The sequence below is a fragment of the Ranitomeya imitator genome, chromosome 8 (assembly GCF_032444005.1).
Source record: "Ranitomeya imitator isolate aRanImi1 chromosome 8, aRanImi1.pri, whole genome shotgun sequence".
In the NCBI taxonomy this organism is placed as follows: domain Eukaryota; kingdom Metazoa; phylum Chordata; class Amphibia; order Anura; family Dendrobatidae; genus Ranitomeya; species Ranitomeya imitator.
In genome coordinates, this window is record NC_091289.1 from 49,539,760 (window position 1) to 49,554,469 (window position 14,710).

A 14,710-nucleotide genomic window follows, 5' to 3' on the forward strand; every position below is an offset into this window, starting at 1 on the left:
GCGAGCGGTCACATGGGCGGCCGCGCGGCCAATCACAAGCCGCGACGTCACCCGCGACGTCACCGAAGGTCCTGGAAGGCTGATTCTAAGGAAGGAAGGTTCCCGGTTAGTACCAGGGCGCGTCAGAGGGTAAGTATAAGGATATTTTTTATTTTAATTCTATATTTTACACTTAAATATGGATCCCAGGGCCTGAAGGAGAGTTTCCGCTCCTTCAGACCCTGGGAACCATGGAAACCCAATGCACTGCATTGGGTTTCGAGTTTCGGCCGACCCCGACCCCGACTTTTTTATAGGATCGGCCGATTTCACTCGACCCGACTTTTCCAAAAGTCGGGTTTCGTGAAACCCGACCCGATCCTATAAAAGTGAAGGTCGCTCAACCCTAGCTTTGAGTATTTTATAATATGAAAGTTGCAATTGTACCAATTCTCATAGGACAAGGGAACATGTATCAACTGGGGAAAAGAAAGGGGAACAACAATATACAGACAAACTGCCCATCTGCCGCAGGAGCGGGGGCCAGGGGGTCCTCCTATAGCAGATAGGGTGGGTCCCATCACATGCACATGCGGTGAACTGTCAAATATAAAGAGTAATTAATTAACATCCAAAAACCATATATAACTGTTGATAAAGATCACCACAACGGTAGAAGACAAATGTGGTTTACAAAAATAGCAAATCAATGACATGAAAAGTGAAAGGCTCACGGGGGAAGTTTTTTTTTATTTCCCGCCTTCCCCTGTCTGGGGGAGGCCCCCCTCTTGACCGGAGTCCAGTCACCGTGTTCCCCCGAGATAGCTCTCAGGGGGGGGGAGGCGAATATGGATCCATGTCCATAGGAAGCCAGGAAGGGATATCTAGAGGAGTAAGGTCAAAGGTCTCCCACACTCCAGAGAGGTCGTCAGGGCCTCTGACGATGATCTGCTTCCCTCCTCCATTTATCGCCAGGCCAAAGGGGAAGAGCCACCTATAAAGGATTTTTTTTGGAACGCAGGGTGTCCAGCAGTGGTCTCAGGACCCTACGCTTCATCAGAGTAGATGGAGCCAAGTCTTGGTAAATTTGTATGGGAGAGCCTTCGTAGCAAAGTGATTTTTTATCTCTGGAGGCCATCATCAAAGCGGAAGTATCTAGATAGTTCAGCAATCCACAGATGACATCTCTCGGTGGGTCTGTGGGCCTAGGTTTTGGCCTCAGCGACCTGTGTACCCTTTCAATTATGATCTGATCACATTTTTCCTGTGGTAACAGCAAAGCAAAAATCTCTTTAGTGGCCTTCTCAAGTATCTCCTGGGATACACTTTCGGGCAAGCCCTTTATTCTAATATTCTTTCTCCGACTCCGATTCTCTTGGTCCTCTAGTGCTAGAGCTGCGTTGTTTAGCTGGTGCCTATGGAACTCCAAGTGGTCTTTCATTGAATTAGATTGATTGACAATAGTGGATTGAGCATTTTCAAGCGAATCTACTCTATTTCCTATTTGGGAAAGATCCGCTCTCATGCCCGCTATTTCTGCTATTAAGGGCTTCATGGCCTGAGACAGAGATTTCTTAAGGAACGATCTGGAAAGCTTTCCTGAGTCTGATTGGGGGAAGTCGCTCTCAGAAGCTTCCACACTGGAGTCAGAGTCCTCAACCATGTCCTCAGTGCCCGTATTCGGATTGGAGTTCTTAATCGCAGCTTTGGCAGTTGCTTTATGTTTGAGAAACTTCTCCATCTCTCCCTGTTTTCCCTGGTAGAGGGCTGGAGATAAACTTTTGGAACGCTCTTTGCTTGTCTTCACCATTATAGTTGCTTAGTGAAAGAGATGTTAGCTTCTATAATCACCGCTCATCCATGCAGGTTTAGAATTTTTTAAACATAATGTGGACAAAAGAGGAGGATTTTAAACTTATCCTTGTACTGTGCGCTGAGCTAAAACTCAATTTGGACACTCGGTATTATCATTAGATCAGTGAGGACCTATCCCAGCATCCTGCTGAGCTTATTTTGAATTTGCTAGAATTTGGCACCAGTTCTTGTTCTGAGCACTAGGTGTCGCTATGTGTCTGTCCTCTATAGCGCTTTCACTATCCCAGTGTGTACGGGTGGAAAGAATTCCCCAAAATTCAGAGACGGTTCTTCCCCCTGATCAGCCCAAGGGTTGCTGTATTATATAGTAATAAGTCTCGTGAGGACCCCTGCCGCACAGGGGGAGGTTTACACTCAGAGGCTGAAGATGGGTATTAATTGCGCATTAGGTTGTTAGTGCAGCGTTTAGTACTACGTTTACCCCTCTTCTATCTCAGCCCAGGAGTGTGTGGGGCGCAGTCAGCGGTAGGGGAAGTGCAGCGGTGCGTTTTGTAGGAGTGCTGGTCCCAGACTTATTGTGGCACACACATATGTGCTCTTAAGCCCCCCACAGGGACGGCAAGATGGCGCCGGGAATGGCGGGAAATCCTCAGGGTCCTCTCTCCCCGCCGAGGCTCACCTCCCCAGCCTTAATGCAGTTAGACTGGTCTAATTACACAGCGCCGCGACTGACAGCGGGTCCACTCCGCTCTCACTCCAGAGAGTGCGACACCTCCTCAGCCCGATCCCGCTAGCAGGGGACAGCGGCCGGAGCTTCACGGTGCACAAGTCCGCCTACCTCCAAGGATCGTGGGGCACACTGGAGCGTCAGGGCGTCGGCAAACAGCGGGGGTCTGGGGCGTCGCAGGAGCGGCAGGGTGGTAAGTACCTCTTCAGCGCCGTGGCGCCTCGCCGCGCTCTCAACCCGCGAGTTTCCCAAGATGGCGGCGGTTGTGCTGCCTCTCTGTCTCCTCAGGGAGATACCGCCTCTGCACGGGGGAAAGTGCTCCTCTTGTCCTCCGGGACTTCCTCGGGTGGTTGCTGCGCCCCTAGGCCGGTAGTAGGGGTCTTTATAGTTCTGTGGAGCTCTAGAATTCCTTTGGGAATCAGCCTCAGAACCGGAGCTCTGTTAACGTGCGACTGCTCCCTTTCACCGTCAGGCCACCGCGGCTGCATGTATTTCTATGGAGCCGCACACCCCGGTCCCAAGTGCCGACGGCAGCTCCGGGTAGTGATGCGAGAGACTCTTGCGAGTTTCTCACATCACACTCGCAAGTGTGATCCCGGCCATAGACCGATTCTGTCAGTGAAAAAAAATGGTCATCAGCACTGCCCCATTGAATAACATTGCTCCAAGCGCAAGCCGATAAAAAATGGGATGGCACTTGTCCAATTTATACGAGGGTGAGAGCGAGCCTTTAACCACTCAGTGACAAGCCAATTTTGACCTTAATGACCAAGCCATATTTTACAATTCTGAGCACTGTCACTTTATGAGGTAATAACTCTGGAACACTTCAACGGATCCCACTGTTTCTGAGACTGTTTTGTCGTGACATATTGTACTTCATGTTAGTGGTAAAAAAATGTCGGCATGACTTGCGTTTATTTATGAAAAAAATGGAAATTTGGCAACAATTTTGCAATTTTCAAATTTTTAAATTGGAGAGTCATATCACACAAAATAGTTAATAAATAACATTTCCCACATGTCTAATTTACATCAGCACAATTTTGGAAACATTTTTTTTGTCAGAAAGTTATAAGGGTTAAAAGTTGACCAGCGATTTCTAATTTTTCCAATAAACTATACAAAACCATTTTTTAGAGACCACCTCACTTTTTAAGTGACTTTGGGGGGTTAATATAACAGAAAATACAAAAAAAGTGACACCATACCATATTCATCAATCATATTAACCCTTCAGGTGTTCCATGAGAACTAAAGCAATGTGGAAGGAAATAATTAACATTTATTTTGATCACTGTGATAGGGTCTATCACAAATCAAAATGAACCAATAGGAAAAATCTCTTATTGTTGCCGGGTATCGGTCGGCAGCTCTCGGTGGGAGCACTGCGCGTGCGCCTGCCATTTTCTTCCAGGAAGATGATATCGAGGGATGGGGGACAGAGCAGGAAGATCCCGGGATGGGGGAGGTATTGGGGGGGCTCGGGGGACCCATTTCTTTCTCCTCTGGTATGCTAGATCATATCAGAGGAGAAAGAAATTAATGGAAAACCGGATTTTTGTTTGTGATCACCGTGACAGGGGACAGTAAAAAACGACCTAAATCATGTTTGAGACCCGAGATTTTCCGACTCTGGGGGGCTGCGCAGCCCAGTGGGCACACGGGCGTCACACGTGTGCCGCACGTGTGCCACACTGATGTGCCACAGAAACGTAGGGGCACACGGACACGGATAATTCCGAAACCGATTTTTTCCGGTACCGGAATTATCTGGACGTGTGAGACTGCCCTAATGTGTATGAGATTCACCAGATTCTCACATGACAACTGGAAAGGTTTGCTAAGGCTACTTTCACATCAGCGATTTTCTCCGTTCGCGGCAGATACTGAGTTTTTCCGCATCTGCCACGTAACGTATCTGTTACAGGCCGGCAACTCTGCGTTTGGCTTCATTCATTCCCTATGGGACTTGCGGACATGTGCGCCACTTGAGGTTTTGCACTTGAGGCGAGACAAAAAAACACTGCTAGCAGCATTTTTTTTTCCTGTTGCTGCAAGTACCGCATTTGCTGGATTGCGGCAAAACCGCAAGTGCCGCACATGTCCGCAAGTCCCATAGGGAATGTATGAGGCCGAACGCACTGTTGCCATAAGTGATCCGTTACGGATGCGGAAAAACTGCCGCACATGTCAAAAACAGGGCAAAGTACGCCTGCCCCGGAGCCGCAGCGTGAAGACAAGAAGAGGACGTCATCGTAAGAAGATGGGAGGCCCCGGACCGGCCCGCGACGCCCATCGGATCGGACCGCCCGCCCAGGTGAGTATAATCTAATATATTGGTATAGAAGAAGACTTTTTCAGTCTTTATTCTGGCATCATATAAATAGCAGAACATATAGGGAGAACAGTGGATCCAAAAGACGACGGCCGTGCTGTGCCCTGCCAGTAACTTCCTGCTCCGGAGCCTGCCTGCTGTGGCCTGCCTGTAAGATCATACTCTGGAGCCTGCAGCTACTGTTGGCGCGATCGATGTGATCGTCAATCGCGCCAATCACAAAGCACAGCAGCGGTGTGACCGCGCTGTGCCCTGATGGTGACCTGCCAGTGACCTGCCTATGATTGGAGCTGTGAGCTCCGATCATAGGCTGGTGCCTAGCAACACCAGCGTCACCAGGGCCTCCTCTGATTGGTGGGATCGATGTGATCATCGATCCCACCAATCACAGGTCACAGCAGCGGTGTGACCGCTCTGTGACCTGTCTCACCTGCCCCTGACCTGTCTGACTGCTCGGCAGGAATCCTCACACTTGGTGAGGATTCCTGCAGAGCGGTCACGCCGAGAGATCCCCTCCTGTGCTGAGACTTGTGGTGCCACAGTAGCCTGTGACACCACAATTCTTGCTAAAGAAAAAAGAAAGAAGACAGAAGAAAGAAGAGAGACTACAACCGTAAGTGTTGATACCCCGATCCCGGCCCAATCTCTCTTCATCCCCCCATCCCTTTCTCCCTCCACCTCCACCTTGCGCCGTATCCGTGCCCAAATTTAGCAGCCGCCGAGCGTCGATTAATGACGCAGTTCACCGATCAACACTCGTGCACCCCCTTAGCGCCGCCGAGCATCCCCGTGCGCTCACCCAGCCGCCGCGTCTAATCCGTGCCTTCCCTTTTCTTTTTTTTTCCCATCCCCGTGCGCTCTCCCAGCCGCCGTGTCTAATCCGTGCCTTCCCTTTTCTATTTTATTCCCCATCCCCGTGCGCTCACCCAGCTGCCGCGTCTAATCCGTGCCTTCCCTTTTCTTTTTCTTTTCTTTCCCCATCCCCGTGCGCTCACCCAGCCACCGTGTCTAATCCGTGCCTTCCCTTTTCTTTTTTCCATCCCCGTGCGCTCACCCAGCCACCGTGTCTAATCCGTGCCTTCCCTTTTCTTTTTTCCATCCCCGTGCGCTCTCCCAGCCACCGTGACTAATCCGTGCCTTCCCTTTTCTATTTTTTTCCCCATCCCCGTATGCTCACCCAGCTGCCGCGTCTAATCCGTGCCTTCCCTTTTCTTTTTCTTTTTTTCCCATCCCCGTGCGCTCACCCAGCCACCGCGTCTAATCCGTGCCTTCCCTTTTCCTTCTTTCCCCATCCCCGTGCGCTCACCCAGCCACCGCGTCTAACCTGTGCCTTCCCTTTTCTTTTTTTTTTTTCACATCCCCGTTCGCACACCGAGCAGCCACCGAACTCTGATAAGTGACACGGTTCACTTATCAGAGCTCTCGTGCCTGCCGTTTTTTCACATCCCCGTTCGCACACCCAGCAGCCGCTGAACTTTGATAAGTGACGCAGTTCACTTATCAGAGCTAGGGCCTGCTGTTTTAGATTTTTCCTTTCACAGGTATTTTTCTCTCCCCATTTGCTTTTTTTTTTCTTTTAGTTTTTTCTTTTCAGAATAGTTTGCACCAAACACTCCCCCCGCCCCCCCCACGTACACATAGTTACCAATAAAGTACACCCAAGCACCATACTCACAAAAAAAATGTCCCGCTCGTCCCAACAGCGCTATTCAGCGGAGGGGGCATATTCTTTCCTTGCCTCCGACACTGATAGCGAGGGAGAGGATCCCACTTTTCTTTATTTTTCTGATTCTTCCTCATCCTCTTCCCACTCCTCATCTTCCTCCTTCGGCCCCGCGGAACCACCACGCAGACGTCGCGGAAGAAGTGCCCATCATTCATGAAGATGAAGATGAGGCAGGGCCCACTCCTGAAGATGAACCAGCGCGCCCCTTCTTTGGACCCCGTATGGACCTCGAACCCCGAAATTTACGAGCCACTGATTCCTGATTTTGTGGCAGAATCAGGAATAAGGTTTGACACCACCGGCCTCGCAGAAATAGTCTTTTTCAAAGTCTTTTTTTTATGAGGATTTTGTTAACCTCATGGTGGAGCAAACTAATTTGTATGCTCGTCAATTTTTGGAGCAAAACACCGGTTCATCATATTCTAACTGGTCTCCTGTAGACGCAGTTGAAATGATGCAGTTTTGGGGCCTGATCCTTCATATGGGGCTCCTGAAGAAGCCAGAAATTCGGCAATATTGGAGTGTTGATATTTTATACAACACTCCAGTGTTCTGAATGGTTATGGTCCGGACGCGTTTTGAGGCCATCCATAAGTATCTGCATTATTCTGATAATGCACAGTGTCCCGCACGAGATGACCCCAACTTTGACCGTCTGTTCAAAGTTCGGCCTGTCATCGAACACTTCAACAAAAAGTTTGGTGAAGTGTATGTGCCCAAAGGAGACATCTGCGTGGATGAGTCCATGGTTCATTTTAAGGGGCGGCTCAGATTCCATCAATACCTGCCCAGCAAGAGGGCCAGGTACGGAATCAAACTCTACAAGCTGTGTGAGAGTACCTCAGGGTACACCTACAGCTTTAGAGTCTGCGAAGGGAAGGACACCAGGATTGAACCCCCTGAGTGTCCCCCTGTCCTGGGAGTAAGTGGGAAAATTGTGTGGGATTTGGTGCACCTACTGCTGGATAAAGGTTATCACCTCTACACCGATAACTTTTATTCCAGCATACCACTCTACAAATCCCTCTCTGCGCGAGGTACCGCAGCCTGCGGTACTGTCCACAAAAATCAGAGAGGCCTCTCGAAAACGCTACTTGGGCAGATGCTCAGAAGGGGTGACAGCAGAGCCCAATGTAGCGACCACCTTCTGGTGGTCAAGTACAAGGACAAGAGGGATGTCCTTCTCTTGACCACCATACACGGTGATGGCAGCACCCTCAGCACTGTATGGGGTACCTCTACACAGGTCAGCAAACCTGACTGTGTACTGGGGTACAACAAAAACATAGGGGGCGTTGATCTCTCTGATCAACTGCTCCAACCCTACAGTGCTTTGAGAAAGGCCAAGGTGTGGTACAAAAAGCTGTCCGTGTATATCGTACAAAGTCTGCTTTCCAAAACATTACCACTTCCCTTCTGAGCCCAGACATGTGCCCAAACAGTATTTTTTCCCACATGTGGGGTATCAGCGTACTCAGGACAAATTCGACAACAACTATGGGGGTCCAATTTCTCCTGTTACCCTTGGGAAAATTAAAAATTGGGGACTAAAAGATAATTTTTGTAGGACAAAATAGGATATTTTATTTTCACACCAGGGCGTTAAAAATTTAAGTGAAACACTTGGGGGTTCAAAATTCTCACCACACACCTAGATAAGTTCCCAATTAGGTCTAATTTCCAAAATTGGGTCACTTGTGGGAGATTTCTACTGTTCAGGCACATCAGGGGCTCTGCAAACAGAACATGACATCCGCGTACCATTCCATCAAAGTCTGGTTTTCAGAACGTCACTACATCCCTTCCGAGCCCCAAAGTGTACCCAAACAGTAGTTTTCTCCCACATGTGGGGTATCAGTGTACTCTGGACAAATTGGACTTCAACTTTTGGGGTCCAATTTCTCCTGTTACCCTTGGGAAAATAAAAAATTGGGGACTAAACGATCATGTTTGTGGAAAAAATATGATTTTAAACTTCTGTGAAGCACTTAGTGGATAAAAGTGCTCACCACACATCTAGATAAGTTCCTTAGGGGGTCTAGTTTCCAAAACGGGGTCACTTGTGGGGGGGTTTCCACTGTTTAGGCACATCAGGGGCTCGCCAAACGCGACATGGCGTCCGATCTCAATTCCAGCTAATTTTAGCTTGAAAGAGTTAAACGTCGCTTCGTCCCTTCTGAGCCCTGCCATGCACCCAAACAGTGTTTTCCCCCCACATATGGGGTATCGGCGTACTCAGGACAAATTGGACTACATCTTTTGTGGTCCATTTTCTCCTTTTACCTTTGGGGAAATAAAAAAATTGCTGCTGTAATATCATTTTTGTGACTAAAAAAATAAATGTAAATTTTTTCCTTTCACGTTGCTTCTGCTCCTATGAAACACCTGAAGGGTTAATAAACTTCTTGAATGTGGTTTTGAGTACCTCGAGGGGTGCAGTTTTTAGAATGTTGTCACTTTTGGGTATTTTGAGCCATATAGACCCCTCAAAGTGACTTCAACTGTGAAGTGGTCCCTAAAAAAAAAATGGTTTTGTAAATTTTGTTTTTAAAAATGAGCAATCACTGGTCAACTTTTAACCCTTATAACTTCCTAACGAAAAAAAAAGTGTTTCCAAAATTGTGCTGATGTAAAGTAGACATGTGGGAAATGTTATTTATTAACTATTTTGTGTGACATATTTCTCTGTTTGATGGGCATAAAAATTCAAAGTTTGAAAATTGCAAAATTTTCCAAATTTTCCTTTTTTTACATAAATAAATGCAAGTAATGCAAACAACCCTCGGGGGTAAAGGGGTTAAATATAGGGGGAAATGGACACCATGCAGGGGCGCCGGCAGCAGCGCTAGACTCCATAAATAAACAAGTGCTCACCTCTCCCCGTTCCCCGCTGCTATAGTCTCTGTAGCGCATCTTCTGACCTTCTGCGCGGCACAGAGGGCTCGCGGTAGTGATGTGGGGTGAGACGTCAGGAGCTCAGACACTGAGGGGGGATGATGGTAGACGGAATGTCAGCTGACGGCTCCCTCCATTGTTTTCAACTGTATCAACATCCAGGTTACATATACAGTTGAAACTACGATGTAGGGTGGGGTCCCCAACTTACGGGTCCCATAGCGGCCGCGTTGTCTTCCGCTATTGGCGGTACGCCTTTGCCTGAAGTGGTAAAAAGATGCTGAAAACCTTTAACACATGAGCAGCTAGTACTTTTTACACTGAAATGCGTGTGTTCATTGTTTTGTGCTTTTTCAGGTGCTTTTAGGTGATAAAGGCGTAATGAATAAGTTAAACAATGTAATTATTATGGACTATTCCAAACTAAAAGCACAAAGTGGTGCAAAAAGGGAAGATAATATGTTGGCATTGAAAATGTACTATTGACTCATTGTTCATTACGCTGAACAAAGGACAAGAGGAAATTCTGTAGTGAGGAAACAGGTAACATAAGATGCCGCCTATTTCTTGTAAGCCACAGAGAAAACAGAGAAACGAAACTTAGGGCCTGAATTCTCAGGATCTGCTGCTCCTGCTGGATAGAACTGCAGCATCACGCCTACAAAAAGGAGGGAGCATGGAGCAAGGAGCATGGAGCATGGACGCTTCCTCATACAGTCTGTTACCAAATTGTAAGGGTATTTTTCCACGTTCAGGATTGCTTCAGGATTTGGTCAGGATTTTATGCAGGTAAAATCCTGACCAAATCTGCACCTGAGGTCACTGGCAGGTCACCTGCAGTGTTCTGGCGTTTTTTGCTCATTGTAGAAACATGCTGCGCTCTGAAAAAAACTCGACGCATGTGTGTTTTTGCGGCAAAACGCATGCGTTTTTTCCTGCATAGTGGAGACGGGATTTCATTAAATCCCCTCCACTATGCTGTAACATCTGGACGCTGCGTTTTTGACGCTGCGGAAAAACGCAGTGTCAAAAACGCAGCGTTTCCTGAACGTGGAAACATACCGTAAGAGTATGCATAGAGACGCAGCGTCAAACACGCAGCGTCCAGATGTTACAGCATAGTGGAGGGGATTGAATGAAATCCCGTCTCCACTATGCGTGGTAACACGCACGCGGCGGCCCTGCAACTCCAGACATGCGGCGCGTCTTTTAAGATCGCAGCATGTCCGTATACCTTGCGGCGACGCTGCGTCGCCGCAAGGTATAACACAGGGCCCTATGGTGTGGTGCGATGATCCCAGATGTGTGCAATGAACACATCCAGCATCATCGCGTCTCCAGGAGGGGGCGGAGCTTAGCACAGAGCGGGTTTGCCGCTCCGACGAAACCGCCGGCCATCCTGATCGTGGACACATACCTTTAGGGTATGTGCACACGTCAGAATTTCTTGGAGAAATTTTCTTGGCAAAAACTGGACATTTCTGCCAGAAATCCGCATGCGTTTTGATGCGTTTTTGATGCGTTTTTTCCCAAATGCATAGAATAGCGGGAAAAACGCAAAAAATCCGCAAAATTAATGAACATGCTGCTTTTTTTACTGCGATGCCTTTTTTTCGCGGAAAAAAACACATCATGTGCACAAAACATGCAGAAGGCATTCTAAATGATAGGATGCATAATGTATGTGTTTTTAATGCGTTTTTTTAGCGTTTTTGCCGCGAAAAAATGCAAAAAAACCTGAACGTGTGCACATAGCCTAAGGCTGGAAAAGATCCAAGAGAAAGAACAAGAATAAAAAGAGTTTGTATCAATTCACCACCAATCGTAGACACTTCTGTGTTTGGCTGCGTGGACCCAGCACTGGGCTCCTTCAGGCACAGGAAACCATTAGGACTGGTGTCTAAGGTTATACGGCAATTTTGTTATGAACTTGAGTGGAGTTAGGGTGGTTTCACACTTGCGTTTTTGTCTGCAGCGTTTTTTTCCCTATATTTAACATTGAAAACGCATGCGTTTTTTGTTGTACGCGTTTGGGCGCGTTTTGAAATGCATGCTTTTTTTGCTGCATGCGTTCTTTTTCAGAAATGCAACTTGTATTTTTGAGAGGCGTTTTTTTGACACATAAAAACGCATGCATTTTTTTTTGTGTCAAAAAATACATTGGAGTCAATGGAAACGCATGCGTTTTTAAGCACATGCGTTTGTTTGCTTTAAAAACGCATGCATTTTTATTAAAAAAAAAAAAAACAGAAAACACACTGATATGCCACCCCCCACCATAAAGGTGATAAAGGGATCCTAACCCTAACCCTAAAGGGATCCTAACCCTAACCCTAAAGGGATCCTAACCCTAAAGGGATCCTATCCCTAACCCTATCCCTAACCCTACCCCTACCCCTAACCCTAAAGGGATCCTAACCCTACCCCTAACCCTAAAGGGATCCTAACCCTACCCCTAACCCTAAAGGGATCCTAACCCTACCCCTAACCATAAAGGGATCCTACCCCTAACCCTAATCCCTTTAGGGTTAGGGTTAGGATCCCTTTAGGCTTAGGGTTAGAGGTAGGGTTAGGGTTAGGATCCCTTTAGGGTTAGGGTTATGAACCCTAACTATTTCTGTTTATAGTGGGTTTTTTACTTTATTTTGATGATTGGCAGCTGTCACACATTTCTCAGCATGCGTTTAAAAAACGCAAACGCATGAAAAAACGCATGTAAACGCGTCAAAACGCTGCGTTTTTTTCACCACATGCAAAAACGCATGCGTCAAAAAAACGCAGCGTTTGCATGCGTTTACATGCGTTTTTTCACCATGCGTTTTTTTTTAAACGCGTGCGTTTTGAAACGCAAGTGTGAAACCAGCCTAAGATAAGAAATTGGGCAAATCTCTGCACCAGACAGGCAAATCTACATCAGCTATTTCTGGTGTAACTTCTAGCGCATGTGTTGGGCGGTGGAAGGCTCTGTCCTTCCCACGAAGTCATAACGACTTTTAAGAGTTGCAGAAACTGGAAAAATTACAGATTTGTGATTCACTTCTTTAGCGTAACAAGTTTCTTCCCCCACAAAACTGTCCTATGCCTCCTTCACACGTCCGTATAAAACATGTATGTGATAAAAACGGCGTCGGTGCCATCAGTGTGTGCTCTGTTTTTATCATCACTGTGTCATCAGTGTTTGGTCCGTGTGTCCATTTTTACCATCTGTGTCATCACGGTGGAGCAGTGGTTAGCACTGAAGCCTCAAACCCCACCAAGGACAACATCTGCACGGAGTTTGTATGTTCTCCCCGTGTTTGTGTGGGTTTCCTGCGGGTTCTCCGGTTTCCTCCCACACTCCACAAACATACTGATAGGGAATTTAGATTGTGAGCCTCAACGGGGACAATGATGTTAGCGCTACATAAAAATAAAACAATAAAGATTATTATCAGTGTTTGGTCCCTGTGTCCTTTTTTACCCAGTGTGTCATTAGTATTTAGTCTGTGTCCATTTTCACCATCAGTGAGCCATCAGTATTTGGTCCCTGTGTCTGTTTTTACCATCGGTGTCATCAGTATTTGGTCCCTGTGTCCGTTTCTACCATCTGTGTCATCAGTATTTGGTCCCTGTGTCCGTTTTTACCATCTGTGTCATCAGTATTTGGTCCCTGTGTCCGTTTTTACCATCTGTGTCATCAGTATTTGGTCCCTGTGTCCGTTTTTACCATCTGTGTCATCAGTATTTGGTCCCTGTGTCCGTTTTTACCATCTGTGTCATCAGTATTTGGTCCCTGTGTCCGTTTTTACCATCTGTGTCATCAGTATTTGGTCCCTGTGTCCGTTTTTACCATCTGTGTCATCAGTATTTGGTCCCTGTGTCCGTTTTTACCATGTGTGTCATCAGTATTTGGTCCCTGTGTCCATTTTTACCATCGGTGCCATCAGTATTTGGTCCCTGTGTCCATTTTTACAATCGGTGTCATCAGTATTTGGTCCCTGTGTCCATTTTTACCATGTGTGTCATCAGTATTTGGTCCCTGTGTCCATTTTTACCATCTGTGTCATCAGTATTTGGTCCCTGTGTCCGTTTTTACCATCTGTGTCATCAGTATTTGGTCCCTGTGTCCGTTTTTACCATCTGTGTCATCAGTATTTGGTCCCTGTGTCCATTTTTACCAGCGGTGCCATCAGTATTTGGTCCCTGTGTCCATTTTTACAATCGGTGTCATCAGTATTTGGTCCCTGTGTCCATTTTTACCATGTGTGTCATCAGTATTTGGTCCCTGTGTCCATTTTTACCATCTGTGTCATCAGTATTTGGTCCCTGTGTCCGTTTTTACCATCTGTGTCATCAGTATTTGGTCCTTGTGTCCGTTTTTACCATCTGTGTCATCAGTATTTGGTCCCTGTGTCCATTTTTACCATCTGTGTCATCAGTATTTGGTCCTTGTGTCCGTTTTTACCATCTGTGTCATCAGTATTTGGTCCCTGTGTCCGTTTTTACCATCTGTGTCATCAGTATTTGGTCCCTGTGTCCGTTTTTACCATCTGTGTCATCAGTATTTGGTCCCTGTGTCCATTTTTACCATGTGTGTCATCAGTATTTGGTCCCTGTGTCCATTTTTACCATCGGTGCCATCAGTATTTGGTCCCTGTGTCAGTTTTTACAATCGGTGTCATCAGTATTTGGTCCCTGTGTCCATTTTTACCATGTGTGTCATCAGTATTTGGTCCCTGTGTCCATTTTTACCATCGGTGTCATCAGTATTTGGTCCCTGTGTCCGTTTTTATCATCTGTGTCATCAGTATTTGGTCCCTGTGTCCGTTTTTACCATCGGTGTGGCATCACCAGTGTTTTTCTGTTATGGATAAAGAAAGATATAAAGTGCAAAGTTTCTCTTATACTTAACGACCCTGAAGTGGTTAAACGAAATGCAGTAACTAAATACGACTCCTGCACACAGCAATGTCGCTTTTACATTGCTGTGCATGATATTTATTTTTTTGCGGCAGCTATGCTGCACATTTTCAGGCAGATTCCATGAAGAATTCCTCTGAAAAAGACATTGTGTGCGCGTATCCTTTGGGTATTTGCGCTCGCCGTCTTTGCTATGATAGCGTGCCCGCTGACTTTTGGAGCAGCGTTGCTTTTGGTGTCTTTTTTGGTTGTTTTCACAGCATCTTTCCTGTCAGCATCTTTTTTTTATTTTAACTTTACACACAAACTAGTGAGCAGCTTTCACACAGAA